This window comes from Delphinapterus leucas, chromosome 8 (genome assembly GCF_059928025.1).
Source record: "Delphinapterus leucas isolate spDelLeu-1000000601 "Yukka" chromosome 8, BTC_Dleu_Yukka2, whole genome shotgun sequence".
NCBI classification, from domain to species: domain Eukaryota; kingdom Metazoa; phylum Chordata; class Mammalia; order Artiodactyla; family Monodontidae; genus Delphinapterus; species Delphinapterus leucas.
The window spans coordinates 42,548,902-42,572,268 of record NC_143136.1 but is presented as its reverse complement, the minus strand read 5'-3'; the positions used below and the strand labels follow the sequence as shown (position 1 = coordinate 42,572,268).

The window sequence follows — 23,367 nt, the reverse complement described above, 5'->3', positions numbered from 1 at the left end:
TTACATGATGAAAATTATTTTAAAGGCCTTCACTTTTCATAATGTGAAGAAACTTGGTGTAATTATGCTATTTTTGCTTGCTCATATAAAGTGTTCTCTTTTGGAAATGTGTCTGAACAAATACAGACTAAAATAGTAGGTTTCATACTCTGCTTCTAGGAAACAATTCTGTTGGGAGCTCAGTCAAGATGTTCTGCCACTAAAATAAAATAATAACAGCTTTTTTTCCAATTCCTTAAGAAAAACAGAAAAGATTTTTTTCTGATTTGTAAATTTTTCTCCTACACCCCTCCCTTTTTTTGTTTCATTGCTTCTTCAATTTGTCTAGTGACATGTGCTGCTGTAAGTTGACAAAATGAATGAGCCAAGAACACATAAGAAATGACACAAAACCTTGTATGTGTTAATTCTCAAGTATATGTTATGAATCATTACTTTTTACGTGTAGAGACTTGCATACATATACAAACTGTCATATTTCTGCAGGTGAATTTCTTCCTCATTCCTTCAACTCAATCAAAATATCATTACTTCATGGAAATCTGCAAAGAATGTCATAAATTTTCAGGTGTTTGAACATTTAAGCATGACTGAGAACCACTGAATTAAAATGCTAAATTTATTTACTAGTTTTTATTTTTTGAGTGTAAATTGTAATCCGGAGATTTTCAGCTATATTTCAGAATCAGGATTGATTATGATGATCATACTTTATATTGTTTGGGCTCAAAACTTTCTCTGAAATAGCAAAGAAAATACAAAGAAGATAGAAAGCATGTTAGCCCATGTCTGTGTTGGGAAAGTTATTTTCAAAAAGCTTTATATTAAGTGATACTATTAATGGCTGCACATCTAACCTAACTTGAGACCTTGAAGATGGTCTCTAGTTTGCATTCCATTAAGTTTTTAATAAGATTTCAACAAAAGAAATAATAAAAAGCATTCTATTTCACCTTTGCTTCTCCTTAACAATTCAGAGTATCAATTATAACATAACCTTCATTTGACTTGCAACCATCCCTGTGCTCTCAACAGCATATTGAATTGTATGCTAACACTTAAAGGGCAAAATACATGTCTTGCTTTATTTTTTAACTTTTGTTCCATTTTAAAGTGACCTCTCAAATGTGTAATACTCCTGTCCTTTATCTATTAAATAGTATTTTTAGGCATTTGTCTTCCTATCTTCTGATCATCTCAAGTTGTTGTGAAAGCATTTTTAAAAGCTCAAGAATACATATTCCTCATTCGTATCTTGAAGAGAGGCTATATCTTTCCAAACACAGGTGCTGTCTTTCTTTCTAAATTATTGCACTAATCCTATTCTGGGATTGGAAGGGTTGCTTACTCAACTTCCTTTTATTTTACCAGTCACATTCCAGGAGGACTGATCACAGGACTCTTAGAAGAATTATAGGGTGAAGCAGGATGTCGAGGGAAGAAAGAGAAATTTTGATTATTGAAGCTTCCAGAGTTCTCTTTCTTTAAAGAAGTGTAGAAATTAAGAAAAAAATTTTGAAGAGAAAGAAAAATGAGAGTATATGGTAAAAGCTGAAGGACAAAATAGATTAAACATTTTGGGTGCCCAGAGAACTATCATTTTTCAAAACAGACTCAGCAGTCCTTATCCTTTGTTGATCAGCCAGAAAATATACAATAAATCGTCTTTTACAATAGTGTTTCTCAAAGTCTGGTCTGAAAAAAGGATTAAATGAGGGTGTCCTGGGTATCTGCTCCAAGTCGGCAGGGTCATGGAGAGTGAGTCCTTTCCTGGTGGTGGAGTTAGCCCCAGTGGGAGCAACAGATAAGGCATGGGGACTGCAGTATGACTACCTAGGGTAGTTTGCCTGGAGGATATAAATATTTTAGGAATATTTTTGTTAATTTAACTTCCTAAGTAGAAAATGAAACTGAATTTGTCAGTTGTTTGTTAGCAGCAGGCAGTCAGAACTATTTGAACGTTGGTGAGAAAAGCTTCCATACAGCTCCCAAGTGACACCAAAGAAAGAGCTAAGCCTTAGTATTATACAAATCAAAGTTCATATTACAAACAAAAATCATACAAAATTGATTTATACTCTATTTTCTTTTTGTTGTTGTTGTTAGTTTAAAAGGGGGAGATTTAATTAATGGTATCTTGCTGATGCATCTCATTGATTGTAATTCGGAGCGAATGAATCTGCTAGTTTTTTTCCTCCTAAAATTCAGTATTTAACTTATACATTAAGTTAACTGTTTAAGGAGGATAAAAATAAAACAAACACACATTATAGATATCTATAATTTGTGGGGTAAATATGGTGTCACACTGGGAAACAAAGTTTAAGAATCACATGAAGAAAAGCAGGGCAGGAATTGGGCAAAAAGGCAATTACTCAAGAGGACCTGGGATTTTGTTAATGAACAAAGCTTGGATGACCTAAAGACTGATTTTGTGGTAAACCTGGGCCCCTGATTGAAAGAACCATAGTATACCAGAAGCTGATTTAAAGGATGACTGTGGCTGAACATGAAATGGAGAGAAAAGATAGAAAGATAAATTTTATTAGTAAGATTCAGTACTCCATGTACCATAACTAAGAGTGATAAGACACAAGTCGAAGTGTGAAGTTTGGAGAACTGCCCCAGGAGCATCATCATATATGGTAACACTGAGCTATTGGAAAAGGATTGCAAACAGAGAAAGAACAATGGCAGATGAAGGTGTGGGAAGCCTGAGAACATTCTGAAAATCTGAGTGAGCTGAAGATGACAGATGTCTTCAAACAGGAAAAAAATAAGTAATACAGGAACTAAATCCTTAGCTCATAGCTTATTTCTCTCCTAATTCAGTTGTTACTGTTCCACTGTCTTCTGGAATTTAAATTTGCAGAGGAGAAGTCTGAGGTTATCCTCATTTTGTTCTTTTGCAAGCACATAAACTGGAATTACATGAAATTTACTGGAATAAAAATGGAATTACATTTCCCAGAATTTGCTTTCCTACATTGGTTCTGGGCCACAGGAGAATCAGCTGGAAGTAAAGCAGCAGCTACTTTACTGTGAAGGTTCATAAAAGGTACCAGAAGCAGCTGCAGGCCACAGTGATTGTTGCTGATCTGCTGGTACCTCACTTCATTATTGTGGGGCAGCAGTGGAGGCTGCAGCATCTCAAGCTCCCACTAGATTTCCTCCATCGGTTTCTCTGAGTCCTGAGCCAGTGGGTAGGCAGCTCCATAATAAAAAGTAACAACTTCTTCTGCAAGTTACCCACATCACTGAGGTTGGAGGCTGTGAGTGGCAGAGATGCATTCCAGTTGGTCCTTGCTGTCTTCCCTATCTCATACCCAGTTTCTCTTCCTGACCAGTGCCCTTGCTGACCCATAGCACTATCAGGGCCAACACCAGATACAGTAGCAGCAGACTTCTTACTTCTTCAGCAGCTCCCACAAATGCATAAGGTCTTATTCCTATAAAAAAATCCCTAATTCTGTAACATTCATAGTAACACTTTTTTTTTTTTTTTTTTTATTGAACCCTTTTGAGGGAGTAGGTAACTTGTCTCTTTCTACCTAGATGTTTTCAGGGTTTTTTTTTTTTTCTTCTTCTATTTTTATGATTAAAAACATTTTCCGGGATATGTCTGGAGTGGGCATGTATTCACTAATTCATTGATTCTGCCTGGGAATTTGTCTTTTTTTAAAAAATTTATTTATTTATTTTTGGCTGCGTTGGGTCTTCATTGCTGCACGTGGGCTTTCTCTAGTTGTGGCGAGCAGGGGCTACTCTTACTCTTTGTTGTGGTACGCAGGCTTCTCATTGTGGCGGCTTCTCTTGTTGAGGAGCATGGGCTCTAGGTATGCAGGCTTCAGTAGTTGCGGCTTGTGGGCTCTAGAGCGCAGGCTCAGTAGTTGTGGTGCACGGGCTTAGTTGCTCTGTGGCATGTGGGATATTCCCATTGCGGTGGCTTCTCTTGTTGTGGAGTGGGAATTTTTCTTTTAATCTGTACTCAGTTGTTTTGGGAATTGTTCATTTACACTCAAGGAAGTAGTTTTTGATTATCTGTTTTATTATTATTATCAATAATACTACTGTTTATCGGATTTACTACTTGCCAGGAGCCAAATGCTTTAGATGCATTATATTCTTGATCTCATTACAATAAAAATGATGTAGATATCTCCCAATGAGCAAATTAAATATTATGTTGGATTTCCCTATGTTATAGAGTATGAAAAATGAGAAGATGTTGGGAATTTTTTTGGTTGGTTTGTTGGCTTGCTTATTCATCTTTAGAACATGTCTTGATTTACCTAAAACTAGTTTGCCAATATGCAAAGTGTGTGGATTGTGATTTATCCTACTCCCTGTCCTTTTTCACATCTACATACTCCTTTTTCGTGTCTACATCTGAGTGGTGGGTTGATGGCCACATCTCCTAGTCCAATGTCCAGTACCTAGGCTTTTATCTAAACGAGACAGCCTTCCCACCTTTTCTCTAAGACACTTTGAATAGATTCAGACACAAAAATCGACAATCATGGATATGCCCAGCATCCATGACTCTCTCTGTATGCCACAGGCAGGGTCATCCATGACCCTCCTCTGCCTGTGGCTTTTTTTGTGTGTGTGGGAACTACACCAACTGCTGGTATACCCACTTCTTGCCTACTTATATTCTAGGAATTGTGGTTTCTGCCTGCACATTGAGAGGGAGAGAGGTGGTCATGGGAAAGAAGAGGGGCATAGCAGCACTTTGGCTTTCTACGAAAGCATCACTGATCTACATGGAGAAGGCCACCCAGTTCTCTGACTGGTTTGTCCTTATGTTTTTCAAAACAGGCTGGATGTAGGGGTGGGTAGTCTTTGTTTCTTCAGGCAAAGAATTGGTAGATGTTGATCTCATTTTAAAATTCCATTTTATTGGTCTTTTAGTTAGTAAAATATCTGTAGCTTTTGATAGTTAAAAAAATAGCTGTCTATCTATCTATCTATCTAGCATCCATCTATATTTCCAGTTGTTTTATTAGTGGGGAAAAGTTTCATTAGCTTTGCTAGCTGGACACAATATTAAACTGGGAGATCTTTCCCCTCACCACATCTATAATCTCCTTTTTAGTGATGTTTCTATTATCCTTAGATTACATGAATTTGGGACAGACTATACTTGTTGGAGGAAGGCCTAGAAACTCTCATTGATTAAAGATAATCACACATTTCAAAGTAATTAAGAAGGATGTTAAAGAAAGATTAACAAAATGAGTCTTTCCTCTGAAATTCTGTGAAAGAACACTGCAGAGGGGAAGAATTTGGGATCAAAGCATGACCAGCTTACAGATATACTTTGTGACAGTCAAATATCTCTTATACATGTATTTATTGTAAAAGCAGAATATTCCCATATTTCTTTATTCATGGGATAATTCTGAATATATCTCCCGTACATAAAGGTTATCTGTAGTTGATTTATCATAAACACTAAAATGGAATTCTATTTTATGGATACTCCCTGCTCTTCATTTTGCTACAATTTGCATTAAGTCAACACAGACTATAATAAGCCAACACATTATTTCAATTTAAATATAGCATAAGGTTCAGTCTGTAAAAAAATCATGAGTGCCCTTCAGTGTTTTGTTATATATTTATTTATTAATAAATATGGTAGGTTCTTGTCTTTTCAAGAGTAAAATCAAAGAGAAGCTGTGAAATGTATCAAATTAAGTGGAATGTTTTCTCAATGTTAGTGTCATACTCCATAGAGCTGTGTCAGGCATGTGGAGAACACTGGCAGTTCTTGAACAGAACTTTAAAACAGTTATCCTACAGTAAAACTTCAAAATTTGAGTTAGAATTTACCTATTGTAAATTGTGTGTAGCAGATTGTAAATTTTGTTTAATATTTTCTAATATTAAAGACACAAGTTTTAAAATATATAATCTCAGAGTATATGGTCAATGTTTTATACGAGTCTTTCCACATTAAGGATAAGGAAGATGGATGCTAGAGTTTTGCTTTTTTAAGCACTTAATTTAGACTCTATCCTCAGATTTCTTTATTAGTTGTCCAGTGGCTTCTGCAAAAAGATTCTAAATCCAATATCTATTTCTTTGTCAGTGACCACTGAGAAGCTTCAGCATGAAAGTAAACATAGATGGGACTCTGAGAAGAATAATGTTGCCGCTTCTTTATGCAGCTGAGTTTTCTAAATTAGGTTCGTTGCATGGATAATTTCCTATAACCACAGGGGGCAGAGCTGGCTGGTTGACTGTGAGAAAATTAATGAGCAGCAGAGAAGCCTGAAAAAAGAGGGAAGGAATGAGGTATACTATTGCCTAATGTAAAGGAAATACACTAATGTCCAGATGAAGGGAAGTGATCAGAAGTTTACTCAGTCAGGACTAAATAATTCACCTGGAGAAAATGCAGTGGTAGTCAGTGAGAAATCCAGACTTCCAGCTATGTCGGGCGTTGAGTTGGTGACTAAGAGGGTGCTGATGGTTGTTTTGCTTGAATGATGCCTACTTTTCTAGGACTGTTAATGGTGGTTCAATTTCAATTTAAAGCATTTCTATTGAGCTTTTGAATTATTGAGCAGGGATGATAAGGGATGTGCCTATGATCAAGCGTGAGGTTACTAGTTAAGTTGGTGCTGGGTAAGGTCTTATCTGAGGAAGAAATTCACAGGACACAGGAAGGGCTTTCATTATGATACAGGGTTTTTGTTGGAGAAAGAAAAAAAACTGCTGGATGGGGAAGACATGGAAAACAGCACAGTTCAAATCTAAGAAGTTGGTGAAACTTACTCAGGCACAGTTATAAAGGGTAGAAATGTTTTTCTGTGTAATGAAAAGCAAAATTTCTGCTTGAGCATATTATCATGGGATATAGAATTCAGTACTTGCATTTTCCCTGGGAAGAGATCTGAAGTTGTGCCACAGTAATAGAAAAATCTGTCTGGAAGCAGTACACTGATTTTGGCATATATCTTTTTAAACTGGGAGATTTAGAAATGCGTAAACAGATTCCTAGTGTTTCCTTCCTATCTAGGGGTGGTACTAGTCTAAAACGAAACAGGATATGGGATGGGTGCCTGCTCGAGGGGGTGTGATACACGGTAGGGAGGAGGAACGTCTGAATCCAGCAAATGGCTGCAGCACAACTGCTTTTTGTAGCTTTGTACAAAGAGAAAATACATACTCGATTGAACTATTTAACTAACACTTATTCCTAAACTACAGAGTTGAATTGTTGCTTGGTTATTCATACATTCTTACCTGAAACATGATAAAACTGCAATGCATTTATCGCTAAAATGCTGGTGAGAAGTTGCTAAAGAAATAAATATACATTGCTTGTGAACTTCTGCCCCTCTCTCCCAATCCCTTGCGTGGCTCTCACTTTTGCTCAGTGCACAGTATCATAAATCCGGAACAATAAATACCGTTCCTCTCTTGATCACACATTAGCTGATAGGTGTTCTATGGTACGTAAATAGGCCAACATGAGGACACCAGTTACTGTGCTGCCAGCACTTCCTTGGAGTTGCTGGTAAGGGTACAGAGTGTTTTGCTTTGACATAGGAGAGGAGGGAGGGCTGAAGTGTGAAGACAAAGGTGAAAGGAGGCATAGCCTTACTCATAACCCGGCTCAGTATGTGCCCTTTGCTGCTGTAATAGATGACTATGTGTCAATGCATATTAATATTTGATGTGCATCATCATATTATCCTTTATGTGCACTTTCACAGTATTGGAAAGCGGTAAGGCTGTTCTAGACAAGGATTTCTATGGCCAAGTGCCGTGGCTTTTACTTGGTGAAATTAGCACACACCCTGTCCTTACAACGTCAAAAGGGATGCTTCTGTTTATACTGAATAAACAGGCAGAGGCTGGGTCCAGCTTTTTTTAAAAACACAGTATTATCTTGAGTGCATAAATAAGATTGACAAAATAGTTCTTCTTAAATGGCACATTGATGCATTTTGTATTCTGATCCTTGGAAACAAAGACTTAGCTTCTGTCCCTTGAAACAGATCTGGAAGTGAAAGCTTATGCATTGTGGGATAGACCAATGAAGAAAACTGAAGAAAATGCTTAGATCTACAAAGGCTTCTGCCCATTTTTATTTTCTTTTTCTGAAAATTGAATACAAGCTCTGGGAAGCATTATTTGCTCACACAATGCCTGACCACATGTGCGAACCATTAAAAGGGCGTAGCTCCCCTGCCATTTTGATGCGGCCCAAAATAAAAATGTAAATGCTAATGGAACAGTTTCTCCAGATATGCTCCAGCTGTCTTTTGTATCATTAATTCTCTTCTCAAATACAATAATTCACCCATGACAATAACCTAAATAAGATTTTTTAGAGGTCAGAAAGAACCTATGCTTGAAGAGAGGACAGTTCACAACAAAGGGATAAAAAGAGAAATTAGAATATGTGGTTTGTGGAAAGATAAAAATCTGAAATCATAAAGGCAGTCAGTCATAAGATCTGGCAACACCTGAGGAAAATATGAAGGTCAGGTTCTCATACTGATTGTTTTTAACAAAGACCACTCGTCAGAATGTTAATCAAACTTCCATTGCATCATTTATTCATTCATCCATTCACTCATTCCATAAGCATGTTTTCAGGGCTTGCTAAGTGTTGCATATTATATAAGACAAAGGAGTGCCAGGATATATATCTGAGAGGGACCTTGTCCTTAAGGAGGTTACCATCAGGTACAGTACCTAAGATAATATGCACGAAAGTAACTATAGCGTACAAGGAAGAAAGGAACAAATCAAGAGAGAAAAATGATATTGGATGATGTAGGAAGCATCTACCATGGCCCTTAATGACCCCTGCCTCCTGGTATTCATGCCCTTGTGTAATCCCCTCCACCTGAGTATGGGCTGGACCCAGCAACTCTCCTCTAATACAGCAAAAGTGGTGGGCAGGGCTGACTTCATGGGCATGTGGACTGCCCACACAGGGACCTGCATTTGGTTTAATGTTCTGCTGTCAGCAACTTGAAATTTTATCTTCGAATTTCATAAGCAGAGTCCAGTGATGCAATGGAGTGTGCACATGAGCAGAAGAGGTAGATTCAACATGTGTGTCTGCCTCCTTTCTCGGCCGCCCCATTCCTATATAGGTGTTCTCAATATATATAGGCACAGGAGTCTGTGATTCATAGGAGCTCATGAGACTCAAGGCAAGTACGCAGTAAATGGCCTACTTCTGCAACTGAGTAAGTGGAGGCCCTGACAGCCCGACAAGATGTCCTTTCCTTTCAACCCAGAACTTTTTTTAGCAGATACGAAGAAGGCAATGAATGACCAAGGAACTCCACCATATTTTTTTTTCATGTTACTCTTCTGGGTTAGCCAGCCACTCGTGCTAAAAATTATGACTTGATAAGAAAGAGAAAAGACAACCCATAGTTCCTGTTCTTTTCAGTCCTTTCTTACTCATCAGTACACTGAAGGTAGAGAGGGTTGGTACAATGTGTAAATATCAAGCAATGAATTAAAAACATTTGAGTTAGTTTTATGCAATAGTTTCTACTGTTCTTGAAGGAACAAAATGTATGTGCCTGTATGAGCTACAAAGCATGATCCTGTAGAGATTCTGTATACAAATTTAATGTTCTTACACTTAAACCTGGCTTTGTACAATATAAAAACAGTAAAAGTCATGCTAATAATTAAAAAATTTAACCTTTCTCTATTCAGAATGACAGAGCAAATAAAAATCACCATGACAACTGAAGAAAGAGACTAACAAAAGAAAGGAAAAAAGCTTTTGATAGAACTTTTTTCCTGCTTTTTGAACTATGGGCTTTACATTTTCCTTTCGCCTTGGGTCCCACAAACAGCAGGCCCTGGCTTCAATCTTTCTTTCTCTCGTTCTTTCTCTCTGTCTCTCTCTGTCTCTTTCTCTTTCCCCTTCTATGTGAAATCTTCCTCTGGGGGTTGAGGTAGAGAGCAAGCTACCATTTTGTGAGGAGACTTAGCCAAGAGCGCAGAAGGACCCGTGTCTTGTCAGCAGCCATGGGAGTGAGCGTGGACCTCATCTTCCCCCAGTTGAGCCTTGAGACGACTGCAGCCCCAGCTGACATCCTGACTGCAGGCTTGGGAGGGACCCTGAGTCAGAAGTACATGGCTAAGCCACACTCAGATTCCCAACCAACACAAGCTATGAGGTAAATATTGTTGTTTCAAGCTGATGAATTTTGGGGTGATTTCTTTTGCAGCAATAGAAAATGAATGCACTGGGATTCAGTGGAATAAGCAAGAGCTTACTTCTAAGGACTGAGGAAGATCATTTGACATGTCTTTCTTTTGTTTTGTTTTTGTTTTTTTTTGAGGTACGTGGGCCTCTCACTGCTGTGGCCTCTCCCGCTGCGGAGCCCAGGCTCCGGATGCGCAGGCCCAGCGGCCACGGCCCACGGGCCCAGCCGCTCCGCGGCATGTGGGATCCTCCCGGACCGGGGCACGAACCCACGTCCCTTGCATCGGCAGGCGGACTCTCAACCACTGCACCACCAGGGAAGCCCTGACATGTCTTTTGTGATAAGCATTTAGTGATGGAGGACACAGCTTTGAGGTAGAGGAGGCTGTGTAATTTGGGCTAGGGCAACACTTCTCAAGCCTTTGGTTCTCAAGAGCCCTTTGTAATGTTAAAAAATATTGAGAACCTCAAAGAGCTCTTATTTATGAAAATTATATCTATTGATATTTATCATACTGGAAAGTAAAACAGGCATTAAAATTTTTGTATTTATTTCATTTAAAAGCAATAATATATGCATTGCATATTGACATTAACATATTTTTGTAAAAATAAGTATATTTTCTAAAAATATAATGAGAAGAATGGCAATGTGTACATTTTTGAAAACCCCTTCACTGTTTGGCTTAATAGAAGAATGCTAGATTCTAATGCCTGCTTCTGCATTGAAACTGTTGGATAACACACATCTAGTAGCCCCTGGAAAACTCCACTGTGCATTTGCGTGAGGATGAGAATGAAAAAGGCAAGTAATATCCTAGTCCCTGGACCACACATTGAGAACAACTGATCTCAGGCATGGAGATGGGAGAGTTCAGAGCACACATTGGCTAGAGTATGCTATAGAAAGAAAATCTCGGGAAGGTAGATCTCAGAAGGCTTGAATATCATACTCAATAGCTTATGCAATAAAGGGTTTGGCAGAAATTATTTGATGTCAATCCAAAAGCCGTTCTTGCTCTCCTTCCTTGCTAAAGAATCCTTGATTCTATTCAGATATTGGAAGTGTGTGTATTGAGGGGGTGCATGTTAACTGGGCTTCCTTTTTCCCATGATTGCTATAAGTGCAAACATGTGACACAGCCATGGCAATAAAAAAAGTCTGCTGTTGCAGGTGTTCATGGCAATGTGTACGTTTTCATTGAGACAGAGCTTGCTCCTTTCTGACCTTGGACGCTGTGCTGAAAGAATAGGATGTTGTAACCACCGTTTCAGTGATGAGGAGGCCCAGAAAATCTGAGTGAGCTGACCCAGAGCCTGGATACTATTGAGCCACTGAGTTGTTGAAGATTTTGGAACTGTGAACTGACAAGCCCGTTGACATATGTGGAGATTGAACTGACTGCCATCGACTGGGCTTTGAGGCACCAGCTAGGTGGTTATTAAAATAGTCCAGGTAAAGGTAATATGGGTCTGAAGTACACTGGCTATCAACAGAAACAGAAAAGAATAGAATAGACATGAAAGAATTGTAGAGGTAAATTTTGTAGGACTTGGCTGCTGAATAGATGGATATTGGTGTGTGTGGATGGGGGATGGAAAGGAAGCATCAGCCATGACACAGTTAATTGCCTGCCTGGGTAATTAGAAGAACAGTGGTGCCAGAAACACTGCACATGTAATAGGTTTGGGAGGGAAGATGATGGATTAAATTTGGACATATGGAGGGAAGGAGATACCTAAAATACATGGTGCACGGTTGGTACTCAATAAATGTCTGTTGTGATATAGGACAAAATTAATCTGATATCCTTAGGGTTTGCTTCCTTGTATCCTTCACACTTTCACTAAAATGTTGCCTTCTTATGGAAGCCTTTTTTGATCACTCTATCTAAAATTATAATATTCATGCTTCACTTCTTAACATTCGTCCAAAATGTCTTAATAAGTCCTATGTCATTTGTACGCTCTTTTTTTTTCTTACCTGAGCATTTATCTAATAAACTATATATATGTTTACTTACTTATCATGTTTTCCTAATAGAAAGTAAGCTCAATAATGGAACTTTTTATCTGTTTTGTTCACTGCTGTAACTCCAGCACCCAGACCAACACCTGACACTTAGTTGATAATAAATACGTATTAAAGGAGTGAATAAATACTCAGAGCATGAGAGTCAGGCCTGCAAAAATATTTGTCCATCATATGCCTAAAGTTAGCAATTGAAGCCTCAGGACTAGATGAATGTATGGTAATTGAACACTGAACTCACAAAGATAACACCAGATATTTATTGAGTAACAAGGATCATCTTAAACATTTTATTACATACAGCTGAGCAGTTAACCCTTATAAAAATTTTATGGGTAGACAGTTATCTCTCCCACTTTATAGGTAGAGAAGCTGAGGTTCAGAGAGGTCAGAAACTCAACTAAGGTTAAAAAATTAGTGAAGGAGCTAGTCCTTTAGGTAAAAGACCAAGATAAGCTCTTATGCAGAACTTTTAACAAATTTTATCTAATGGATGGAATTTTAAATTGTGTTCAGTCATGGTATGTAGTTTTCAAGGAAAATGATCCAGAGTTGTTCTTGCTTTCTGGCTTTGTGTAAAGCAGAAGTCACTCCTTTCTTAAACTTTCAAGAAAAATAATCCCTGACTTTAAAATCAGAAGCTCATTCAGATAACTATACATCCTTGTAAACATCTCTTCTAGTGTCTGAATAAAGCAAGAGTAAAAATTGATCAAATGAAAAAAATTTAAAGTTAAAAACAAAATCAATTTGCCTATTGAAAAGGCAAAGCATTTTTAGCTCCATTGGTTTTCTGGCTGGAACTATAGTGAAGTGATATTGGGGACCTTATAAAATGCATAACACTAGCTGTGTAGGAGAGATTGTACTTTTCTTAAAGTCAGTGTGTTGGCTGTAAGTTAAAGTTACATGACGTTGAAGGTGAGTCAGCACATCTTTTTCCTTAATGCTTCAGAGATGTTCTTCACAAGAAAATGACCACACACTTATTTCATTTAAAACAGACTCAGCCTAAGGATGTTTTCCTCCTTCTATGAAAAAGCAGGCTATTAGTGAAGATAAGGACTCTTGGCTTTGCAATACAGTTTTACATTTCGTTCATGGGCATGAGATGGAAAAACAAGATGAAATGATTCTTTTATTGGTGTTCAATTAAAAAATACCATGACTATGCCATTAGTTTGTATAAATCCTAGAAATGTGTTTCAAACGAGAGTGTATTATGTTGAGGAAACGACAGAAGTATATAACCTTGGGCAGATCGTTTAACTTCTCTCTACTTTTACATTTACAAGCAGTAATACAAAGAGACAGGATTATATGATCTCCAAGGTCCCGTCCAGATGGATTTAACACACTATGATTATTTGAGAGGCAATTTAGTGTAGTAGTAAGCAGCCTGGGCTCTGGAACCAGCCTGCCTATGTTTAGATCCTGCTTCACTTCACTTTCTAGTCATATGACATGATGTGGGTACGCTGTAACCCTTTAAACCTCAGGCTCCTTTTTGTCAAGATGAGGATAGCAACCCTTGTACGATCTTTTTGAGCATTAAACATAATCATCATTGTAAACTATTTAGCATTGGATTCAGTAAGGAATCAATAAACAGTATTGTGAACAACTGCTATTTATAAGTTAAACTTTTTTTTACCCTCTAACAACAAAAATTTTTCTTTTTAATTTATTTATTTTTGACTGCGTTGGGTCTTTGTTGCTGTGCACAGGCTTTCTCTAGTTGTGGAGAGTGGGGGCCACTTTTCGTTGTGATGCGTGGGCTTCTCATTGCGGTGGCTTCTCTTGTTACGGAGCACGGGCACTAGGGTGCGTGGGCTTCGGTAGTTGTGGCGCACAGGCTTAGTTGCTCTGCAGCATGTGGGATCTTCCCAGACTAGGGCTCGAACTCATGGCCCCTGCACAGTGGGCAGATTCTTAACCACTGAGCCACCAGGGAAGCTCCAATAAAAACTTTCTTAAGAATACAGGATGCTATGATTTTTCTTGGTCAAACTCTAACATATTTACACTGTTTTAAAAATCTATTTAGGGCTTCCCTGGTGGCGCAGTGGTTGAGAGTCCGCCTGCCGATGCAGGGGACGCAGGTTCGTGCCCCGTCCGGGAAGATCCCACATGCTGCAGAGCGGCTGGGCCCGTGAGCCATGGCCGCTGAGCCTGTGCGTCCGGAGCCTGTGCTCCGCAACAGGAGAAGCCACGACAGTGAGAGACCCGCGTACCGCAAAAAAAAAAAAAAAAAAACTATTTAACTACTACACTAATATTGGAAGTATAAAAAAAAAAGGCAAAACATTAATTTTATTTATACAGTCCCGAACAATTGGCTTGATTGCTTTCACTCCCTCCACCATCCCCACCTCAGGACAATAGGTGTTAAGATTTGAGGCTTATTTATTTTTATTTTATTTTATTTTTATTTTTTATTTTATTTATTTATTTATACAGCAGGTTCTTATTAGTCATCAGTTTTATACACATCAGTGTATACATATCAATCCCAATCGCCCAATTCAGCACACCACCATCCCCACCCACCCGCGGCTTTCCCCCCTTGGTGTCCATACATTTGTTCTCTACATCTGTGTCTCAACTTCTGCCCTGCAAACTGGTTCATCTGTACCATTTTTCTATGTTCCACATAAGTGCATTAATATATGATATTTGTTTTTCTCTTTCTGACTTACATCACTCTGTATGACAGTCTCTAGATCCATCCACGTCTCAACAAATGATCCAATTTCGTTCCTTCTTATGGCTGAGTAATATTCCATTGTATATATGTACCACTTCTTCTTTATCCATTCGTCTGTCCATGGGCATTTAGGTTGCTTCCATGACCTGGCTATTGTAAATAGTGCTTCAATGAACATTGGGGTGCATGTGTCTTTTTGAATTATGGTTTTCTCAGGGTATATGTCCAGTAGTGGGATTGCTTGATCATATGGTAATTCTATTTTTAGTTTTTTAAGAAACCTCCATATTGTTCTCCATAGTGGCTGTATCCATTTACATTCCCACCAACAGTGTACGAGAGTTCCCTTTTCTCCACGCCCTCTCCAGCATTTATTGTTTGCAGATTTTTTGATGATGGCCATTCTGACTGGTGTGAGATGATATTGCATTGTAGTTTTGATATGCATTTCTCTGATGATAAATGACGTTGAGCATTCTTTCATGTGTTTGTCGGCAATCTGTATATCTTCTTTGGAGAAATGTCTATTTAGGTCTTCTGCCCATTTTTGGATTCGGTTTTTTGTTTTTTTGATATTGAGCTGCATGAGCTGCTTGTAAATTTTGGACATTAATCCTTTGTCAGTAGCTTCATTTGCAAATATTTTCTCCCATTCTGAGGGTTGTCTTTCTGTCTTGTTTATGGTTTCCTTTGCTGTGCAAAAGCTTTTAAGCTTCCTTAGGTCCCATTTGTTTATTTTTGTTTTTATTTCCATTACTCTAGGAGGTGGATCAAAAAAGATCTTGTTGTGATTTATGTCAAAGAGTCTTCTTCCTATGATTTCCTCTAAGAGTTTTATAGTGTCTGGTCTTACATTTAGGTCTCTAATCCATTTTGAGTTTATTTTTGTGTATGGTGTTAGGGCATGTTCTAATTTCATTCTTTTACATGTAGCTGTCCAGTTTTCCCAGCACCACTTATTGAAGAGACTGTCTTTTCTCCATTGTATATCCTTGCCTCCTTTGTCATAGATTAGTTGACCATAGGTGCGTAGGTTTATCTCTAGGATTTCTATCTTGTTCCATTGATCTATGTTTCTGTTTTTGTGCCAGTACCATATTGTCTTGATTACTGTAGCTTTGTAGTATAGTCAGAAGTCAAGGAGCCTGATTCCTCCAGCTCCATTTTTCTTTCTCAAGATTGCTTTGGCTATTCGGGGTCTTTTGTGTCTCCATACAAATTTTAAGATTTTTTGTTCTAGTTCCGTAAAAAATGCCATTGGTAATTTGATAGGGATTGCATTGAATCTGTAGATTGCTTTGGGTAGTATAGTCATTTTCACAATATTGATTCTGCCAATCGAAGAACATGGTATACCTCTCCATCTGTTGGCATCATCTTTAATTTCTTTCATCAGTGTCATATAGTTTTCTGCATGCAGGTCTTTTGTCTCCCTAGGTAGGTTTATTCCTAGGTATTTTATTCTTTTTGTTGCAATGGTAAATGGGAATATTTTCTTAATTTCTCTTTCAGATTTTTCATCATTAATGTATAGGAATGCAAGAGATTTCTGTGCATTAATTTTGTATCCTGCAACTTTACCAAATTCATTGATTAGCTCTAGTAGTTTTCTGGTGGCATCTTTAGGATTCTGTATGTATAGTATCATGTCATCTGCAAACAGTGACAGTTTTACTTCTTCTTTTCCTATTTGTGTTCCTTTTATTTCTTTTTCTTCTCTGATTTGCATGGCTAGGACTTCCAAAACTATGTTGAATAATAGTGGTGAGAGTGGATATCCTTGTCTTGTTCCTGATCTTAGTGGAAATGCTTTCAGTTTTTCACCATTGAGAACGATGTTTGCTGTGGGTTTGTCATATATGGCATTTATTTTGTTGAAGTAGCTTCCCTCTATGCCCACTTTCTGGAGAGTTTTTATCATAAATGGGTGTTGAATTTTGTCAAAGCTTTTTCTGCATGCATCTATTGAGATGATCATATGGTTTTTCTTCTTCAATTTGTTAATATGGTGTATCACATTGATTGATTGGCGTATATTGAAGAATCTTTGCATCCCTGGGATAAATCCCACTTGATCATGGTGTATGATCCTTTTAATATGTTGTTTGATTCTGTTGGCTGGTATTTTGTTGAGGACTTTTGCATCTATATTCATCAGTGATATTGGTCTGTAATTTTCTTTCTTTGTAGTATCTTTGTCTGGTTGTGGTATCAGGGTGATGATGGTGGCCTCATAGAATGAGTTTGGGAATGTTCCTTCCTCTGCGATTTTTTTGGAAGAGTTTGAGAAGGATGGGTGTTAGCTCTTCTCTATATGTGTGATAGAATTTACCTGTGAAGCCATCTGGTCCTGGACTTTTGTTTGCTGGAAGATTTTAATCACAGTTTCAATTTCATTACTTGTGATTGGTCTGTTCATATTTTCTATTTCTTCCTGGTTCAGTCTTGGAAGGTTATACCTTTCTAAGAATTTGTCCATTTCTTCCAGGTTGTCCATTTTATTGGCATAGAGTTGCTTGTAGTAGTCTCTTAGGATGCTGTGTATTTTTGTGGTGTCTGTTTTAACTTCTCATTTTTCATTTCTAATTTTATTGATTTGAGTCCTTTCCCTCTTTTTCTTGATGAGTCTGGCTAATGGTTTATCAATTTTGTTTATCTTCTCAAAGAACCAGCTTTTAGTTTTATTGATCTTTGCTATTGTTTTCTTTGTTTCTATTTCCTTTATTTCTGCTCTGATCTTTATGATTTCTTTCCTTCTGCTAACTTTGGGTTTTTTTTTTTTGTTCTTCTTTCTCTAGTTCCTTTAGGTGTAAGGTTAGATTGTTTGAGATTTTTCTTGTTTCTTGAGGTAGGCTTGTAAACTTCCCTCTTAGAACTGCTTTTGCTGCATCCCATAGGTTTTGGATCGTCGTGTTTTCATTGTCATTTGTCTCTAGGTATTTTTTGATTTCCTCTTTGATTTCTTCAGTGATCCCTTGGTTATTTAGTAACATATTGTTTCGCCTCCATGTGTTTGTGTTTTTTACGTTTTTTTCCCTGTAATTCATTTCTAATCTCATAGCGTTGTGGTCAGAAAAGATGCTTGATTTGATTTCAATTTTCTTAAATTTACTGAGTCTTGATTTGTGACCCAAGATGTGATCTATCCTGGAGAATGTTCCGTGTACACTTGAGAAGAAAGTGTAATCTGCTGTTTCTGGATAGAATGTCCTATAAATATCAATTAAATCTATCTGGTCTATTGTGTCATTTAAAGCTTCTGTTTCCTTATTTATTTTCATTTTGGGTGATCTGTCCATTGGTGTAAGTGGGGTGGTAAAGTCCCCCACTATTATTGTGTTACTGTCAATTTTCTCTTTTATAGCTGTTAGCAGTTGCCTTATGTATTGAGGTGCTCCTGTGTTGGGTACATATATATTTATAATTGTTATATCTTCTTGGATTGATCCATTGATCATTATGTAGTGCCCTTCCTTGTCTCTTATAACATCCTTTATTTTAAAGTGAATTTTATCTGATATGAGTATTGCTACTCCACCTTTGTTTTGATTTCCTTTTGCATGGAATATCTTTTTCCATCCCCTCACTTTCAGTCTGTATGTGTCCCTAGGTCTGAAGTGGGTCTCTTGTGGACAGCATATATATTGGTCTTGTTTTTGTATCCATTCAGCAAGTCTGTGTCTTTTGGTTTTAGTATTTAATCCATTCATGTTTAAGGTAATTATCAATATGTATGTTCCTATGACCATTTTCTTAATTGTTTTGGGTTCGTTTTTGTAGGTCCTTTTCTTCTCTTGTGTTTCCCACTTAGAGAAGTTCCTTTAGCATTTTTTATAGAGCTGGTTTGGTGGTGCTGAATACTATTAGCTTTTACTTGCCTTTAAAGCTTTTGATTTCTCCCTCAAATCTGAATGAGATCCTTGCCGGGTAGAGTAATCTTGGTTGTAGGATCTTCCCTTTCATCACTTTAAGTATATCATGCCACTCCCTTCTGCCTTGTAGGGTTTCTGCTGAGAAATCAGCTGTTAACCTTATGGGAGTTCCCTTGTATGTTATTTGTCGTTTTTCCCTTGCTGCTTTCAATAATTTTTCTTTGTCTTTAGTTTTTGCCAGTTTGATTACTATGCATCTCGGTGTGTTTCTCCTTGGGTTTATCCTGTATGGGAGTCACTGCACTTCCTTGAATTGGGTGGCTATTTCCTTTCCCATGTTAGGGAAATTTTCGACTATAATCTCTTCAAATATTTTCTCTGGTCTTTTCTCTCTCTCTTCTCCTTCTGGGACCCCTATAATGTGAATGTTGTTGTGTTTAATGTTGTCCCAGAGGTCTCTTAGGCTGTCTTTTCATTCTTTTTTCTTTATTCTGTTCCACAGCAGTGAATTCCACCATTCTGTCTTCCAGTCACTTATCTGTTCTTCTGCCTCAGTTATTCTGCTATTGATTCCTTCTAGTGTAGTTTTCATTTCAGTTATTGTTCATCTCTGTTTGTTTGTTCTTTAATTCTTCTAGGTCTTTGTTGAACATTTCTTGCATCTTCTCAATCTTTGCCTCCATTCTTTTTCCGAGGTCCTGGATCATCTTCACCATCATTCTGAATTCTTTTTCTGGAAGGTTGCCTATCTCCACTTCATTTAGTTGTTTTTCTGGGGTTTTATCTTGTTCCTTCATCTGGTACATAGCCCTCTGCCTTTTCATCTTGTCTGTCTTTCTGTGAATGTGGTTTTTGTTCCAGAGGCTGCAGGATTGTAGTTCTTCTTGCTTCTGCTGTCTGCCCTCTGGTGGGTGAGACTATCTTAGAGGCTTGTGTAAGTTTCCTGATGGGAGGGACTGGTGGTGGGTAGAGATGACTGTTGCTCTTGTGGGGCAGAGCTCAATAAAACTTTAATTCTCTTGACTGCTGATGGGTGGGGCTGGGTTCCCTCCCTGTTGGTTGTTTGGCATCAGGCAACCCAACACTGCAGCCTACCTGGGCTGTTTGGTGGGGCTAACGACAGACTCCGGGAGGGCTCACACCAAGGAGTACTTCCCAGAACTTCTGCTTCCAGTGTCCTTGTCCCCATGGTGAGCCATAGCCACCCCCTGCCTCTGCAGGAGACCCTCCAACACTAGCAGGTAGGTCTGGTTCAGTCTCCTATGGGGTCACTGCTCCTTCCCTCTGGGTCCTGATGCACACACTACTTTGTGTGTGCCCTCCAAGCGTGAAGTCTCTGTTTCCCCCAGTCCTGTCAGAGTCCTGCAATCAAATCCCACTAGGCTTCAAAGTTTGATTCTCTAGGAATTCCTCCTCCTGGGGGTCGCCGGACCCCCAGGTTGGGAAGTTGAGGCTTATTTAAACGGATGCTTTGAAGACGTAAGAAGAATTTCTGAGATAAGCTAGGACACATCTTACGGGTCACCAACAATGAGAGAACGAGTGACATTCCTCCAAATCACAGTATCAGCAATAAATTATAATATAGGCAAGAGAAACACTTTTGAGATACAAGTTTTTAAATAAGAAATTCAAAGAAAACTGAGGTTAATGATAATAGTTATTATGTATCTTCCACACACCCTCATATAATAGATGTTCAAATTCTCCTTATATGGATGAGAACGTGGAGACTCAGAAAGGTTAAGGAACTTGCTGAAGGCCACACAGGAGTAAATGGCAGCACCAAAATTTAAGGCAGTCTGACTTCAGCATCTGCTCTGAGCTCTTAATTAGATGGCTTTTAAGCACAAGAGCCCTTCATTCAGGTTTGTTTTACACAGTCTATGCTGTTTCAAGACATGAAGCTGCCTCATTATATAAATCTATCCATATACTTCTCCATCCATCCATCCATCTATCAAAGCATGTCTTTGTCTATTAAAATATGATCAGCAGGATTTGAACTCTTGGTTCAAGGATAATGAGTAAAGTGAGAATGATTTGTTAGACTCTGACTGATATAGTGTGATCAACACACATGTGATTTAGGTACAATTCAATGGCAAATTGAGCATCTGCCCTGGTGGACCTTTTTGTTAGGCCGTGAGAATTCTCTTCTTGTGAAAGGAATTTGCTAACAGAATGAGTTTTACTAGTTTGTTCCACTTTCCTCTTTTAAAAAGAAAAAAAAGTTTTCTTTTTTAAAAACATGATTTTGAGTTTTAAAAATAAAAACTGATAAATGTTTCTTATTTAAAGTCTACAGTGAATCTTAGAATTCCATCTAAAATATTAAAAACACTATCTCAAATACAGTTTTAAGTATAATTCCTCAAATCTAAAATTAGGTCACTACAAGTAGTCAAAGATTGAGCTAAAAGAGACATTCATTTCCTTGCCCTTTCACCCTCCTCCTCATCCCTCCATGGGAAAAAAAAAATTCACTAATATGTTGCACATTGCACATCTCTTTTCCTTTTACTAGTCCCTATATTTGTAGGCATCATATGGAAAATCAACTCCTGCTTTATTCTTGTAAGCTTGGTTTTATCTTCCTAAATATATCCTTCTTGTCAGAAGCCAATCAAGCATTTTGTTCTCCCTGTTTATAAATTGTTCTACTTTATACTTTTGGTTCTGATTATCTCTGTTTCTTTTCTTGCCTTTGTCTTAGGCACTGTGGAACTGGAGATCTGGAAGCCCCACTAGCTGTCCTCTCAACTTTTTGATCCTCAGGTAAGTCAACCTAACTCATGTTAGCTGTGAAGAGGAGGCAAGGAGAGTGACACAGCCAGCACTCAGAGAGCTGACCAGAGGCCCTGAAGGAGATGGCTTATCCTACTTTTCACTGGGTGAAGCATGGATGAGTGGGTGAACTCACCTGCAGCTGCGTTTCCAGGGCCACGCTGTTGCAAGGCCTTTGAGGATAAGCGGGTTAGAAGCTTGGTCAATGTCTTAGTCATGGGTTTAGTCAATGGGCTGCTCTAACAAAAATACCATAAACTGGGTGGCTTATAACAACAGAAATTTATTTCTGACAGCTCTGGAGGCTGGGAAGTCCCACATTGTGGCAGCAGCAGATTTGGTATCTGGTGAGAGCTACTTTCTCATGGACGGCCGTCTTTTTGCTATAATGTCACATAGCAGAAGGGGTGCACTAGCTCTCTATGGTCTCTGATTAGGACAATAATCCCATTCTTGAGGGCTTCACCCTTATGATCTAATCATTTCCAAAGACCTCTTAACACCATCATCACCTTGGGGTTTCAACATATGAATTTTGCAGGGGGATGCAAACATTCAGACTATAGCAGTCAGTTATCATTTGCCAACCTGTGTCTCTGCCTTGTTTAACAACTCAGTTTCTCCACTACTTGTGATCAAGAGTCTTTCTCACTCCAAATCTATCTTTTCTCACTGATGTTGGATTCATCAGTTATGGTACGATGTTATGCTGCAGCAACAAACAACCTTTACATCTCAGTGGCTTAAAACAACAGAGATCTATTTCTTATTCATGCTACGTGTCACCCAAGGACCTGGGATGACAAAGCAGGCGCCTACTTGAACAGTGCCAGTTACCGTGCCAGAAAGAGGAAAGAACACTGCAGAGTCGTGTATTGGCAATCAAATATTCAGCCCCAGGTCAGGGTCTTGAACTAGTTACATGAGCTTCCCCAACTTCAAGGGAGCCAAAAGTACAATCTGTAATGTAGACCTATTTCCCTTACTCTGGAGGTGGGAAATCAGAAATGTTCAGTGAGCAGCAGGGCAGTAATTTTATCTTTTAATTAAACAAATAGAGATAGCAGTTCTTAAGGTTTTTTTTTTCCCCCCTTTGGTCTCTTTCTAATTTATTGTCTCTTAATTAAAATATCCTAATATCTTTCTATTTTCCATTACTTAGTTTGCCCTTTCTTTCCAGTCTCATGTTATTTGCAGTAAATATTTTGTGTCCTTTTGCCCAGCAATCTAACTTTTTCTACCCAGTGTCTATTCTCATTCCTCAGCCCCAAATCCATTTTCTTTATTAGATTCCTCTGAATTCCTGCAGCTCTTTTTGTCTGTACCACACAACTTAACCTTTAATTATTTGCCTACTGGGCATTGCAATTGGTTCTGCCTTTTGTCAGCTGAATCAGAACATAACTTTCTCTCACCACCTCCCTCCCCTACTCCAAATTGACTCTACCTCCCAACCCCTATTTCCAAAGTTGTTCCATTATTCTTCCCAGCACTCAGCCTCAAAATCTTCATTTCTCTCTGACTCTTTTTCTAATGTCTTGCTTCTCATAATTGTGAAGTTGCCAAATGCTTCCCCATGCACCCATTGTGGATCAAATGACATAGTGAAAGTGAGAAGCATGTTGCAGGCTCTACGTCAAGGGGATAGTGCTCTCTCTTCCTTTAGCTATTTTTCATTCTCTCCTTCATTTATTTATTCATCATTCATTTATGCATGCACTTATACTGGACCTAAGTGCTTCCTTGGAACTGTGCTTGTTACCGA

At 38.3% G+C, this 23,367-nt stretch overlaps 1 long non-coding RNA gene across 1 annotated transcript in view; it reads left to right on the top strand.

Moving 5' to 3' along the window:
• The window catches only part of LOC149748545 (uncharacterized), a 127,386-nt gene that overhangs the window by 48,003 nt on the left and 56,016 nt on the right, over nt 1-23,367 (top strand). The window contains exon 5 of the long non-coding RNA XR_016394093.1: nt 21,532-21,593. This is a non-coding gene — a long non-coding RNA (uncharacterized LOC149748545). The remainder of the gene's footprint in view (nt 1-21,531; nt 21,594-23,367) is intronic.